The sequence below is a fragment of the Talpa occidentalis genome, unplaced genomic scaffold (genome assembly GCF_014898055.3).
Source record: "Talpa occidentalis isolate TD23 unplaced genomic scaffold, MPIMG_talOcc4v2.1 talOcc4.11, whole genome shotgun sequence".
NCBI classification, from domain to species: Eukaryota; Metazoa; Chordata; class Mammalia; order Eulipotyphla; family Talpidae; genus Talpa; species Talpa occidentalis.
This window is the reverse complement of record NW_023601104.1, coordinates 19555439-19569736: the sequence shown is the minus strand read 5'-3', so window position 1 is coordinate 19569736 and position 14298 is coordinate 19555439. Positions and strand designations below refer to the sequence as shown.

General features: G+C 45.0%; 1 long non-coding RNA gene across 2 annotated transcripts; it reads right to left on the bottom strand.

Moving 5' to 3' along the window:
- Nucleotides 1–2578: 2578 nt before the first annotated feature.
- On the bottom strand, nt 2579–14044 carry LOC119237928 (uncharacterized). 2 transcript variants are annotated; one of them, XR_005123473.2, is made up of 3 exons: nt 14001–14044; nt 5063–5214; nt 2579–2616 (listed from the first exon to the last, which is right to left on the bottom strand). It is a non-coding gene; the product is annotated as an uncharacterized LOC119237928 (long non-coding RNA). The 2 variants fall into 2 exon arrangements; XR_008550948.1 differs by lacking the exon at nt 14001–14044 and adding an exon at nt 5453–6117.
- Nucleotides 14045–14298: the final 254 nt, after the last annotated feature.

The following is a 14298-nucleotide window of genomic DNA, read 5'->3' as shown; positions in this document are numbered from 1 at the left end:
AATTAAAACAGCACGGTACTGGAACAAAAACAGGAACAGACTAATGGAATTGAATTGAAACCCAGAAAGAAAGCCACATATGATCAACTAGTCTATGACAGAGGAGCAAAGAATATGCAATGGAACAAGGATAGTCTCTTCAATATAATGTATTGGGAAAACTGGCCTTTTATATGCAAAAGAATGAAACTAGACCACTACCTCACACCAACACAAAATGGAAAAAAGACTTGAATATGGACCTGAAAGCTTAAAATATTAAAAAAAAAAAACAACAAACAGACAAAACTGTCCATGACATACACCTCAGAAACATCTTTGAGGACTCATCTCCAGAAGCAAAGAAAATGAAGGAAAAGATAAATAGCTAGATTACATCAAATTAAAAAGCTCTGTACAGCAAGAAAGACAATAATCAAAGCAAAGAGACTCTACTGATCGGGAGAAAATATTCACACTCCATACAATTGATAAAGGGCTGATTTTAAAGATCTACAAAGAACTCACACAACTCAACAAAAACAAAGCAAACAGCACTGTTAAAAAAAGGACAAAAGAGCTAAAAAGGCACGTCTCCAAAGAAATGCAAATGGTCAACAGGCATATGAAAAAATGTTCAACATCACTTATAGTCAGGGAAATGCAAATCAAAGCCACAATGAGATATCACCTCACTCCATTGAGAATGGCCTATATTTAAAAAAAAAAAAAAAAAAACTGGCAACAACAAATGCAGACCCCAGAATGAAGAAAAAAATATAAAGATTTATTATAAAATCTAGACACTGAAATATACCAAAACCCTAGCACTTTTATTAATGGTGATCCTCAAAAATTGGGAAGATGAAAATATGCATGGAATCGCTTTACATCTTATAATTTTTTTTTAAAAGATTTATTTATTTATTTATTTATTTATTTATACAAGCACTGGGTACAGTCAGAAGCGCAGGAGGGTGAGAGAATTCACCAGAGCCAGAGCAGGGAGCAGAGCAGGCAGAAGGACCGAAGTACACTGCTGAGGGGAGCAGCGGGCGGCAGGAGAGGTCTGCGTGCCATGTGGGACCCTCCTCTGGTGGCCGGGGAGCAGCCGGGGATCGAACCCATGCTGCAGAGGCTGTGGGCAGCTTCGCAACCCAGCGCTCAACCGCTGCGCCACAGGGAGGCCCTCTTATAATTTTTTTAAAGATTTATTTATGCATACAAAAGCTGGGGCACAGGCCAGAGATGTGGGGGGAGGGGGGTGAGAGGATCCACCAGAGACAGAGTGGGGACCAGAACAGGCAGATTGACTGAAATACACTGCTGAGGGGAGCAGCAGACCCTCGCAGGTGGCCGGGGATCAAATCGGCGCTGCAGAGGCTGCAGGCAGCTTCGCAGCCCAGCGTTCAACCGCTGCACCACCGGGGGAGGCCCTAAAGGAACTCTTATTGGTTCCTACTTACATTTTTGTTCATTGCCAGTCTTTTCTAGTGCTACTTTTTATAAGATTGCATGATCTGTTAAAGCTGTATCATTATTTCTTTTATACCAACTGACATCAATTGTCTGTAACACTCTTAATTCCCATTATGTATTAATCAAGTAATATATCACTTAATGAACAATATTTAAGAAAAGGAAAAAACCTTTAGCTCGGGTAAATTCCATGTCAGACATAAAATTACATTATGCATCACAGAGGAAATGAGTACTATATTAGCTGTCATTTAATTGTTTTAGCAAACTGCACAGTTTACTTTTATGAACAAAAGATCTAAAATAGTAGAGCAAATATACCCAACCTAGTTATAGCCACATGAAAAGCCAGAAGTAGAAGTAGCCAGGGCGCTGAATTAATTTGACTGTTGCTGTTAATTTTTTCCCTGTATCTTCCAAAGGTGGTTACACACACACACACGCACATACACACAATATTCACTTCAAAATGCCAAAGGAAAAAAAACTCCCAAACAACATTGATATTAGTATTTTGACTGGCTATTTTAAGTAAAGGATGTTCTTTATAATATACAGTTCTATAAGGACAGGCTATTTTTTCCTTGTATCATAATTGATTTATCCACAGACATCAAGCATCTCAACTGTTATCTATGTATATGTAGAACAGAACTAGTAAATAAAAATCAAGCGATAATTCCCTTTATTATTATATTTGGTCTAATCTAAAACTGAATGGAAACTGAATTAGTAAAACATGCTCAACTCAAACTTTTTTATCTGAGAACAGAAAAGGGGGATTTATGGAAATACACCACAGAGAGGAATAACAGGTGAGGTGTGACAGGCCTCCCTGGTAGTGCAAGGGATTAAGACGCAACCTATGAAGCTAACTGCAGCCACTGCAGCACCAGTTTGATCCCTGGCCAGGGAGCTACCCACATGGCGCGGCAGACCTCTCCTGACTCGCCCGCTGCTCCCCTCAGCAGTGAATTTCAGACAATCTGCCTGTTCTGTTCCCCACTCTGTCTCTAGTGAATCCTCTCATTCTCCCGCGCCTCTGGCCTGTACCCCAGCTCTTGTATAAATAAAACAAATCTTAAAAAAAAAAAAAAAAAAAAGAGTTCTTACCAGAAAAGGAGTTTCTTCTCTGCTGTAGTAAACATATCAGTTCACCTAGAATTGTAAACATAATTGTACATCTTAACTTCAGTGGCACATAGACTTACCTAGGGTTGCTTTTCACCAATGCCCAGGGTCTCTCCCACCTCCCCTGAAATTCTGATGTAATTGGCTTACATGCCAAGTTCAGTATCTACAAATTATTTTAATTTACAGCCTCAAAAAGTACTGGTATAGAATCTCATCAACAACTTTGAACAAACCCTTCCCCTCAGCCCCCCTTCACTAAATCATGAAATTCTTAATTGCTGGAAGAACATTCGCAAAGAAGCAATAGCAAAGAAAAAAACCTAGAATAAAACTTTAAACATTAATATCTCAGATTTGGAAGGATCTCCAGCAATTTAAAAATCTCCCTGTGAGATGTGTTATATATACACAATGGAATACTACCCAGCTATGAAAAAAGATGAACTCTTGACATTTGTGAATATATGGGTGGACTTGAAGGAGATTATCCTGAGACAAGCCTAAGATTATCCTAAGAAGACAAATACTAATGGTCTCATTTACATCTGGAATATAGAGAATCAAAACTAGACCTACAACAAACCCTAGTAATCTGACTATGAAATTGAAACTACCAGAGAGGGGAACCAATGGACCATGGTGGAGGACTATGTCTAGCTTGGTGGTGGGTGTGCTGTAGTGACATCTGAGGAGGTTGATCCTATGCCTCTCAATCCTAGACAGTGTTGTAAACCAATGTTGTCTCAATTAACAAATTTTTAAAAAAGATTTATTTATACAAGCACTGGGGTACAGGCCAGTGGCATGGGAGGGTGATAGAATTCACCAGAGACAGAGCAGGGAGCAGAAAAGGCAGAAGGACAAAAGTACACTGCTGAGGGGAGCAGCGGGCGAGACAGGAGAGGTCTGCCACGCCATGTGGGTAGCTCCCTGGCCAGCCGGGAATCGAACCTGTCCTGCAGAGGCCATGGACAGCCTCACAGCACTGTGCTCAACCCGCTGCACCACCAGGGAGGCCTCAATTAACAAATATTAAATAAAATCTTCGTGTGGTAAAAGTTTTTGGAAATTAAAAATATTACTGAAACAAATTTTTCAGGGCATTAGTTTTACAGCAACTTTTAAAAATTTATCTCGAGTGTTTTTTCTTTCACAACATTTTACAGTTTTGTTTTGTTTTTAAATATTTATTTATTTTTATACAAGAACCAGGGTACAGGCCAGATGTGTGGGAGGGTGAGAGGATTCACCGGAGACAGAGTGGGGAACAGAACAGGCAGACTGACAAAATACACTGCTGAAGGAAGTAGCGGGCGAGACAGGAGAGGTCTGCTTCGCCATGTGGGATTCTCACCGACCAGCCAGGATCAAACGCACACTGCAGAGGCTGCAGACAGCTTCACAGTGAGGCACTCAACCGCCTACGCTACCAGGGAGGCCCTTTACAGTTTTTAGATAAAATTCACCAGTTGTACAATTATCACCATTATCTAGTTGCAGATATGTCCATCCCCAAAAAGAAACCCCAGAACCATTAAGCAGTCACTCCTAATGCCTCCTCACCCAATCCCTAGCAACAAGTCATCTACTTTCTGTCTCTATGGCTTTGCCTATTGTATAATTTCATTGATATGAAATGTGCACAATAAATGGCTATTTGTGTCTGGCTTCTTTCATTTAGCATAATGTTGCCAATGTTTAACCACGGAGGCCCAAGGCTTCCGGATACAGCCAGCAAAGCGCAGTGATAACATGCACAAACCACTTAGAACACACCTATTTCCCCTTCCTAATTCTAGCCTGAGAGAGAGCTAGCAACACCTGTGGGAAGCAGGATGTTTGTTTCAGGGAGGTGGGATTTCCTGTTTTGCTTACAAGCCAGTTTCTATCCTGTGCCTCAAAAAAGAGCACCCACAACTCCTGAAACTCGATTGCTGAAACCCACTGAAGCCACTGCTTATCGCTTGCATTGTATGAGAGTGAACTTGACTTCCTGATACAACCCTGAATATCTTGGCGGGGTCTTGGCTACAAGTGTTTTCCACACATCCCATGAAAAAGAGCATTGGGGTTGGGGAGGAGTTGATGCTAAATTAATGCATGTCTCTGGAGTGCATTTAAAAATAGGGTGCAGACCTGATAAATTATGAAGTAATCCTGCTCCCCAGGGTAATAAAAAATTATCTGGGGACCCAAAGAGACACACAGGCTTGTAAAAGGGTCCTCAATTTGCATTTATCACCTGCTAGAACAGACATTTTGAAGGCTTGGTTCTATGTGCTTGTGTTTTCGGGGGTCACTGGCTAACTTGTGCCCTGTCACCTGATGAAAAAGGAAACCATCCTGCCTTCAATGTTGAAAATGCCAAAAGAAAGGATAATGTCATTAAGTTCGTGTTCTGCACCCTGCAAACCCAGCCTATGCCCAGAGGCCGCTGCTCTCCCGGCTCTAGGACTGCAGTGACACTGACCTGTGTTTCTCCAGGCAGCCTCAATAGCTCTTTCCGTCCCACCTTTGTGCTGGGTCTGCAAGTCAGCCTCCGTTGTGTCTTCCACATGGCGTCCTCCACTTGCAAGTGGGCTTTTTATTAGATTCTGTGCCATTCTTTAAGTGTCCTATGAACTGCATTTAAAGGAAATAGTAAATTTTAACATACATTCTTTAGGTTGTCATTATGAAAGAGTACGGACACAGAGCTCTAGGAGAGGCTACAGCTGGTAGAGGACAGGTCACTGTCTGTGGGCTTTTCCCCCATGCACACAACTGCACGATCCCTCAGGCTCAGGGAGCAACATTGGGGCTTACTGAACAAACAGGGGAAGCAAGAGTTCTCAAGGCCACAAGTGGCCGAGTATCTCACCCCAGAGAGCGTCCACAGTGTCCACACATCCCAAACAAAAGGCGGCTCCTTCAAGATGGCGCTGTCCCGTCAGCGAGGGCCTGGGGCTTGTGGCTCACCAGCAAGCAGCGGGGCCGGGCCCCAACTCACTGCAGCTGGGGGTGCTCGCAGGCGGGGCCGCTGAGATGCCACCACAGCCCACAGCCACAGTCTCAAGGTCCGGATGGCCCAGACAGCAAGGAGGCAGCAGCAGCGGGAGGTGGACAGTCAGGAGCAGTTAACAGCTCTCAGAGGTGACGCGGACACAGACTGCTGGCCACCGTCAATGGTGCTGGGCAGCACTGGCCAGTAGTGCAGGTCAGCAACAGCCACTAGGTGTCCCGGTGTAAGAAACACCAGCGTTACAGCTCTTTGCAAGTTGCTGGCGCACCCCAACAACAGACAACTCCCAGACACCAGGCCAGGGGCCTTTCGTGCTCCTTTCAGGCAATGCCAGAGGCAGGTGCAGGCGGCCGGGCCGCCACAAAGCTCTTTGGTTTCTCTGCGATGCTGTTTAGCTTCTCTTCTTAATTAAGAGGTCTGCGGTTGGATGCTGCTTCTTTCTTCTTTAGCCATCTGGAACACAGTCTATATTCTTTCTTGGAGACCAGGAACAGGGACCATCAGTCCCCAGCAGGCCTGCCCTGCCTCACATCCTCCTTCAGGGCCTCCACCTCACAGTCTGATTGGGCCCTTTTCAATGCCCTGGATGATTGGCCCGCAGCACCAATCAGCTCACAGCCTGCACCTGGTGAGTCATCCCACTCTCCAGGAGCCAGCTACAGACCCAGACTGCACCAGCTGGCAGGAGCCCCAGCGCTGGAGCTGGCCCGTGGGGTCCCATGCACCTCCCGCAGCCCTGAACTCGGGGCTGCATGCCCTGGGGCTGCTGCTAGGAAACCTCTGCCATCCACCATGACTGCTGGCCTCTGCCTGCAGCCTGAGCCCCCGTAGAGGGGTGCCCCGGTGGTGGTCCCCGCTTGCACTGCCCCAAGCACTTCTGGGGCCCAGCAGTGGGAGAGGGGCTGCCCCAAGGGGGCAACTCCAGCGAGGGCGAAACCTGCTCCTGCTTAGGTGGCGGTGGCAAAGAGCCAGTCTTGCTGCACAGCTTGCGCGCTGCGGGGTCCCGGTTTCCATCAGTTGTCGTGATACTGGCAGAATCAACAGATCAACAGAAGCTTTTTTTTGGGGGGGGGGGACCCTTGCCAGCAGCTGGGGAACAAACAAACAAGAGGCTGCGGGCAGCCTCACAGCCCAGCGCTCAGCCGCCGCGCCACCAGGGGAGGCCCGACAGAAGCATTTTTTAAAACTGCTTCGAGATGCCTCTGCCAACTCTGGAGATTCAATTGAGCGGCTCCAGCGGGGCCTGACCCCAGCACGTGCTGAAGGTGCCCCAGGCGGAGCTAACGTGCAACCCGCCCTGCGCGAGGGAGAAGCGCTGTGGGAAATGAGAGGCTGCGTCGCCCTTGGCCACAACGCGGTCTCCTGGACCCGAATTGCATTGACCCTGCCATGATGTCCACTCAGTCCTAACATACTTAAAATAAGGCTGTCCACGAAAATTACAGGACTATTAACTTTCTTATGACCAACTTTCTTTTCTTGCTTTTTTCTCTCAAAATTTCAAAAGTCTGATAGTCCAGTAAGATCCGTTGGGAAAAACAGTTCCCAGTCCCCTTCCTTCACGTCTCAGCACCAGAGACTTCTTTTTACTGATTCTTTTGATATTTGCCTCTATATCTTTCAATAGGACACTTACATTATTCATTATATATATATTATTTTTGAGATAATAGTGGTCTACAACACTTTGTATGTTTTAGGGACATGGATACACACATCTTTGATGGATGTCACTACACCACAACCAGGTCCAAGGTGCCCAGAATCCTCCATAGTCCATTGTCTGACCCCTTTGCTTTCCACCCAACATCCCCTTCTAGTAGCCTTCCTTCTTCTTCTTTTTTTTTTTTTTTTTAAAAGGTTTACTTAGGGCCTACCCTGGTGGCACAGGCGGTTGAGCGCGGCACTGTGAAGCTGTCCTCAGCCTCTGCAGCACCTGTTCAATCCTGGCCGGCCGGCGAGGGTCCTACATGGCGCACAGACCTCTTCTGTCATGCCAGCTGCTCCCCTCAGCAGTGTACTTCGTCAGTCTGCCTGTTCTGTTCCCCTCTCTGTCTCTGGTGAATACTCTCACCCTCCTGCGCATCTGGCCTGTACCTCAGTTCTTGTATAAATAAATCTTTTTAAAAAAAGGTTTATTTATTTATGCATACAAGAATTGGGGTACAGGCCATAGGTGTGGGGAATGAGAGGATTCACCAGAGACAGAATGGAGAACAGAACAGGCAGATTGACTGAAGTACACTGCTGAGGCGAGCAGCAGGTGAGACAGGAGAGGTCTGCTGTGCCTCGTGGGTCAGCTCCCTGGCAGGCCAGGAATCAAACTGGTGCTGCAGAGGCTGTGGATGACTTCACAGTACTGTGCTTAACCCCTTGCGCCACCAGGGAGGCCCTAGCAGCCTTAGTTCTTCAGTCAGATTTGAAGAACTGTTTTGTTTTGGTTTGGTGGAGGGTAAATGATTGTCAGGCTTTTCTGCCCTCCCACCATTTGGATTGATGATGGATCCCTGCGGTCCTCAATGCATGCCTCATGGCGGGCACCTGGAGTAGGGTGTGGGCCCGTGTAGATGGGTTCACCTGGGCTGAAAGACTGGGCTCATAAGAGCAGCATCGCAGGACACCAGAGGAACAAAACGACCAGAAGAACAAGCGAGAGAGAACGACCAGAAGGAGAACAGAACCAGCAGAGAAGGAGAGGCCACAAGAGAATGCCAGAGAGCCTAGTAAAGAGTGAAGATTTGGGGCCTCCCCCAGTGGCGCAACGGTTGAGCGCTGGGCTGCAAGGCTGCTCGCAGCCTCTGCAGCGCCAGTTCATTTCCCAGCCACCAGCGAGGGTCCCACAAAAAAAAAGTGAAGATTCGTTGGTGGGGTGGGAAGCCTGCCAGCCTCCTGGCCTCCCACCACCCCTGCCTGCCGTCTACTTGGTAAAATCCCAACAATAAGCCTCAAAAGGCCACCGAGGGCTCCAGGACTCCTTTACCCATCTGCTCGGGTCATAGAGATCCTGCTCTGTGCCTTCCTGGCACGACAATGCCTCGTAAGTATTTGTGTAGCTAAATTTTATAGTGAAGATGGGCTCATCAACGTCATATGTGAAATCTTGTCTTCTCCAAGGAAGAAATGCGAGAAAGGAAAGCACTCATGCCGCCTCATACCTTCAGAACATATGCAGAAAAGAGTTAAAGAAGAACTTTTCTTCAAAGTAAACAGAGCGAGATACACAAAGGGTGTTGGGAGGGCAAGAGGAGATCAATGTAAGACAGTAAAAGAGCAGGTGAAACCCACACATGCAAGACCACATTTTCTCTTCACAAGCTGACAGTCAAAGCATGTGAAAAATAAGGGGGGGCCCTAGGTTTATAGCAGCACTATTTACAATGGCTAAGCTTTGAAATCAACCCAAATGCCCAAAAATAGATGACTGGATCAAGAAGATGTGGTACATATACACCATGGAATATTACTCAGCATTCAAAAAAGATAAACAGGGCCTCCCCTGTGGCGCAGCGGTTGAGCGCTGGGTTGCGAAGCTGCCCGCGGCCTCTGCGGCGCCGGTTCGATCCCCAACTGCTCCCGGCCACCGGAGGAGGGTCCCGCATGGCGCGCAGACCTCTCCTGCCGCCCGCTGCTCCCCTCAGCAGTATACTTCGGTCCTTCTGCCTGCTCTGCTCCCCGCTCTGGCTCTGGTGAATTCTCTCACCCTCCCCCGCTTCTGACTGTACGGAAGGAAGGAAGGAAGGAAGGAAGGAAGGAAGGAAGGAAGGAAGGAAGGAAGGAAGGAAGGAAGGAAGGAAGGAAGGAAGGAAGGAAGGAAGGAAGGAAGGAAGGAAGGAAGGAAGGAAGGAAGGAAGGAAGGAAGGAAGGAAGGAAGGAAGGAAGGAAGGAAGGAAGGAAGGAAGGAAGGAAGGAAGGAAGGAAGGAAGGAAGGAAGGAAGGAAGGAAGGAAGAAGGAAGGAAGGAAGGAAGGAAGGAAGGAAGGAAAGAAGGAAGGAAGGAAGGAAGGAAGGAAAAGGAAGGAAGGAAGGAAGGAAGGAAGGAAGGAAGGAAGGAAGGAAGGAAGGAAGGAAGGAAGGAAGGAAGGAAGGAAGGAAGGAAGGAAGGAAGGAAGGAAGGAAGGAAGGAAGAAGGAAGGAAGGAAGGAAGGAAGGAAGGAAGGAAGGAAGGAAGGAAGGAAGGAAGGAAGGAAGGAAGAAGGAAGGAAGGAAGGAAGAAGAAGGAAGGAAGGAAGAAGAAGGAAGGAAGGAAGGAAGGAAGGAAGGAAGGAAGGAAGAAAACATGCCTCTATAAAAAAAAAATTTAAAAAAAAATTAAAAAAAAAAAAAAAAGATAAACACATGCAATTTGCAGCAACATGGATGGCGCTGGAAGGGATCATGCTCAGCGAAATAAGCCAGAAAGAAAAAGAAAAATACCGGATGGTCTCACTCATAGCAGGAATCTAGAAAACCTAAATAAGGGACCAGGAAAAAGACTAATTACAATAAAATCAAAATCAACAAGCAACTATAAACCAGAGCCACATTACGGGGAGTGGAGGGAGTAGGATCAAAACAAGGGGGGGTGGGAATTATATGGGGACTATAACCAAGATGAAAATGCATACATTGTGCAAAAATGAAAAATGATGTAAAAATATATAAAACTAAAAAAATAAAAAAAATAAGAGGTGGCATTTGTTAAAGTAGCAAGGCAGGAAAAAGAACTAAAAGGTCTGAGCACTTGATTTTATCTAAAATACAGTCATTATCCATTTGTGCTTCTTGCCTATAATAAATGTTGAGCTAAAATAGTAATTAACCTACAATCTGTAGTCCCAAGGTAGACCCAGCTGGAATCAATGTTTTAACAGAGAGAAAAGAATGGCTTTAAGTGTAAAGCTTATTTCATTCTAAAAACCAGTGAAAGAAATGGATTTTAGTATGATCGTAATTTTATGTTTCCATCACCCAAGAAAATCAAACAGCTAAAGCAAGAATAAATCTGATTTTTAAAAATGTATATTAAGTACCAATTGCATGTTCAAAATGGCCTAATTTTGCTATGAAATTGGTTTTCTGCTGGAAAGTCAGGCACGGTCTTCATCCACCACAGGGTCCATGTCCTGCTCAGACTTGGAGCCACCTCTGCTGCTCAATGTGAGACTGTTTCTCAGAAATCAGTTTTCAGGGGAGAGAAGCTGGATTGACTGCACTTTGGTAGCTCTGACCACAATCTCTCCTGCAACTATTTATATTTTTAAAGCTGCTTTCTAGTGACTATGTTGACAGTTGTCCTAGAAGCCTTTTCCACAGACCCTCTGCTAAGGCCCAGGGCCTGCTCCACAAAGAGATGGGAGGTGCAGGGTGGTCTGGATCAAAGAAGACCCCAAAAGACGGCACGTGGCATTGTGGTGAGCACAGGAGACAGCATCTCATGGGCTAGGGGCAGCAGGTGACCAGGCTAGCAACAAGTTCATTGGAATAGCTGACCAGTCCCCTCCAGTTCTAGGAATCATAATTCTAGGGAACGAAGCCACAGCCTCCCGACAGGTATTTCCAATTCATTCACTGTCCTCGCTGTCCAGAGGCACTGGGTTATTTTTACTGCAGTCAATGTTGCCTAATAACACCGCTGACATCCCACCTTTGTCAAGCTTCCTGGAGAATAAAGTCACAAAGTGAACTCCACAGAGGATGAGAAATGACTTTTGTTTAGCCTTTTCACATATATAGACGTTTTTAGTAGTCAGAGCTAGGGCAAGATGTATAGATAGATGATAGAGGACAAGATGAGAAATAGGTATTTGATGATTGAGATAGATAGATAGATAGACAGACAGACAGACAGACAGATAGATAGATAGATAAAAGAACAGTAAAGAGTAAACTCAGAGCCCTGGAATGCCTGGAATGATGTCCTAAATGAACCCCACTCTTCCTAATGATACCTCCAATTCCAATTTAGCATTATAAATCTTTTATTTTAAGTGTATCTTTTTTCCTCTCCACCTTCTTATCTCATGCTAAAAATCTCATTTCTCAACACACACTCATTTGCTTTTTCACACAATATATATCCAAGTCTTAAGCTAAGAATACTAACGTTGTCACTAATAATATGATTACTGAGAGCAACTTGAGATATTTCACAGTTCTTTTTGTCCTTACAGATGACAATCAAATAACTCTGCTTTAGTCACTAAGAAGAGTTCATCTATCTATAGTAACAAAGAACTAGAACTTGACAGAGTTCAATTACTTTTAATTGCTTTGAGATTTATTTTTAAGACTACACAAACATTTTCTTGGTCTCAGAGCAAAATCTGTAAGTTTGCTCAGAAAATTCTAGTTTCTATCTCTCACCATTCAGCTCTATCCCCTTGCACTCCCCAAAGATAATTTATTTTTATTTTATAGTTTCCCCTCCCATTGTGACTTTTTTTTTTACTACAGTTAAGGCCTCCCCTCTTAGGAAAATAGTAGCATATTACATAATTTTCTACTTTGCTTCCCCCCCCCATTCAGTCTTTATACATATAATAGCTTTATTGCGATAATTCACAATTCAGCCATGTAAAGTGTACAACTCAGTGATTTTTTTAGTATATTCATAGAGTTGTGCAACCACAATTAATTTTGTAACATTTCATTATTCCAAGAAGACACCAAATACCCATTAGCAATCATTGCCCATTTTCCCCAACTCCCCAATCCCAGCCCTAGGCAATCACTAGCCTACTTTCTCTCTCTCTTCGAAATTGCCAGTTGTAGATATTTGGTATAAACAAAATCATACAATGTGTAAACTGTGTCTGGCTTTTTTCACAAATTTCATCCTTGTTATAAATGTATTAGCACTTCAATTCTCTTCACTGGTGAATAATATTCCATTGCATGGATATGCCACATTTTATTAATTCATTTAACCTTGTTTTTTAATCATTTATATTGGAGATTACGCTATGATCTTGTATCAAGTTATTCATCACTGACATCCTACTATAGATTTACCATTGTTTATTCAGCCAGTTATCTGTTGATGGGTATGTGAGTTATTCTGAGTATTTTACAAACACTAGTATAAAAATGCCCTGGGCATACGTTTTGGGGCACAGTGGGGAACTGACTCTTGCCTTACTCTGTCCTCAAGTTCCCTCTTCTGTATTGATCGGTTGGCCTTGGTAACTGCTAAGGAGTCTAATAGCTGCAGAGATCTCTAATTAATCAGGAGTGTGACATTAGCATTCTCTGGGTTGCTGGGAGCCATGGTGGTGACTGACTGCTTTCTATCACAAGCTCTGAACATACAGCCTTTGTCTGTTCTTATGTGGATGATCTTTGTTTATTTCTATCCACTCAAAGGAAAAACTTTTCTACAGCTGTCACTCCTACCCCTCCCCTCAGGAGGAATAAATGCTTGTTTTTGTGGAAATATCCAAAGGTCTATGGGATACTAGTGGCCATCCTCTCTTCTTTCCTTTAGATAAAGCCCTGATTTCAAATGTGGGTGTTTCCTGGAACTTCACCCACTGGAGCCTAGGAAAGGCAAGTTCACTGTTGCCTAGCAGAGAGGAGGTCAAAGTCCAGGGGTGGGTCCCCAGAAGGTGATAAGGAGCATCAACCAAAGAAGGAGAGGCTGGAGGTGTAACAACTTTACAAGGCACTTCTCAACTAGATGGATGTAGTTCAAACTGTATGTGGAGTCAAACTGACCAGGCCTGGGAACTAAATTACAGCTCTGTTCCCGGTCTCCAAGCCTCTGGGATTGTCCTCTCAGATGCCTGAGGTTCAGCAAAAAAAAAAAAAAAAAAAAAAAAAAATTTAGTTCTGAGGGCCAGGGAACATGATCAGGGCCAGGGAACACATGATCCATCTAAAAGGGACAGGTTCCTCTGATTTTTGCCAGGTGGGAATGCCTCTGGTTGGTTGGTTGTTTATTAAGAAGATGGATATAGGGATTTTTCACCTGAAATTTTCTAATTTCCTGCTCAAATTTGGCGAACACGTTTGGTAACTGTATCCAAACCTCTCGGTAAAAATAGAAAATCCAGGGCCTCCCCTGATGGCACAGCGGTTGAGTGCTGGGCTGCGAAGCTGACTGCAGCCTCTGCAGCACCGGTTTGATCCCTGGCCACCAGCGAGGGTCCCACGTGGCGCGACAGACCTCTCCTGCTTTGTCTGCTGCTCCCCCCAACACCCCGGCAGTGTGTTTTGTCAGTCTGCCTGTTCTGCTCCCCGCTCTGGCTCTCGTGAATTCTCTCACCCTCCCACGCTTCTGACTGTACCCAGTGCTTCTATAAATAAAATAAAATAAAATAAAATAAAATAAAATAAAGTGAAGTGAAATAAAATAAAATAAAGAAACTTATAACAACAATGGAATCATGAAATATTAAATAAAAAAACCCCAGAAAATCCAGGGAACCTACCCTTTGATGATTCAACTCAGGAAATCCATGAGGGTGTACACAGGCTCGAGGTTCCCTCCTGCAACCAGAGCCACACCTATAACTTCTGGAAGCTGTGTTCTCCCACCCACACACCCCCCTCCCAGTCCCCAACAAGAAGACAAACCTGGGCCTCCCTGGTGGCACAGGCAGTTGAGCGCAGCACTGTGAAGCTGTCCGCAGCCTCTGCAGCATGGGTTCGATCCCGGTCTGCCAGGGAGCTACCCACATGGCACAGCAGACCTCTCCTGTCTCACCCGCTGCTCCCCTCAGCAGTGTA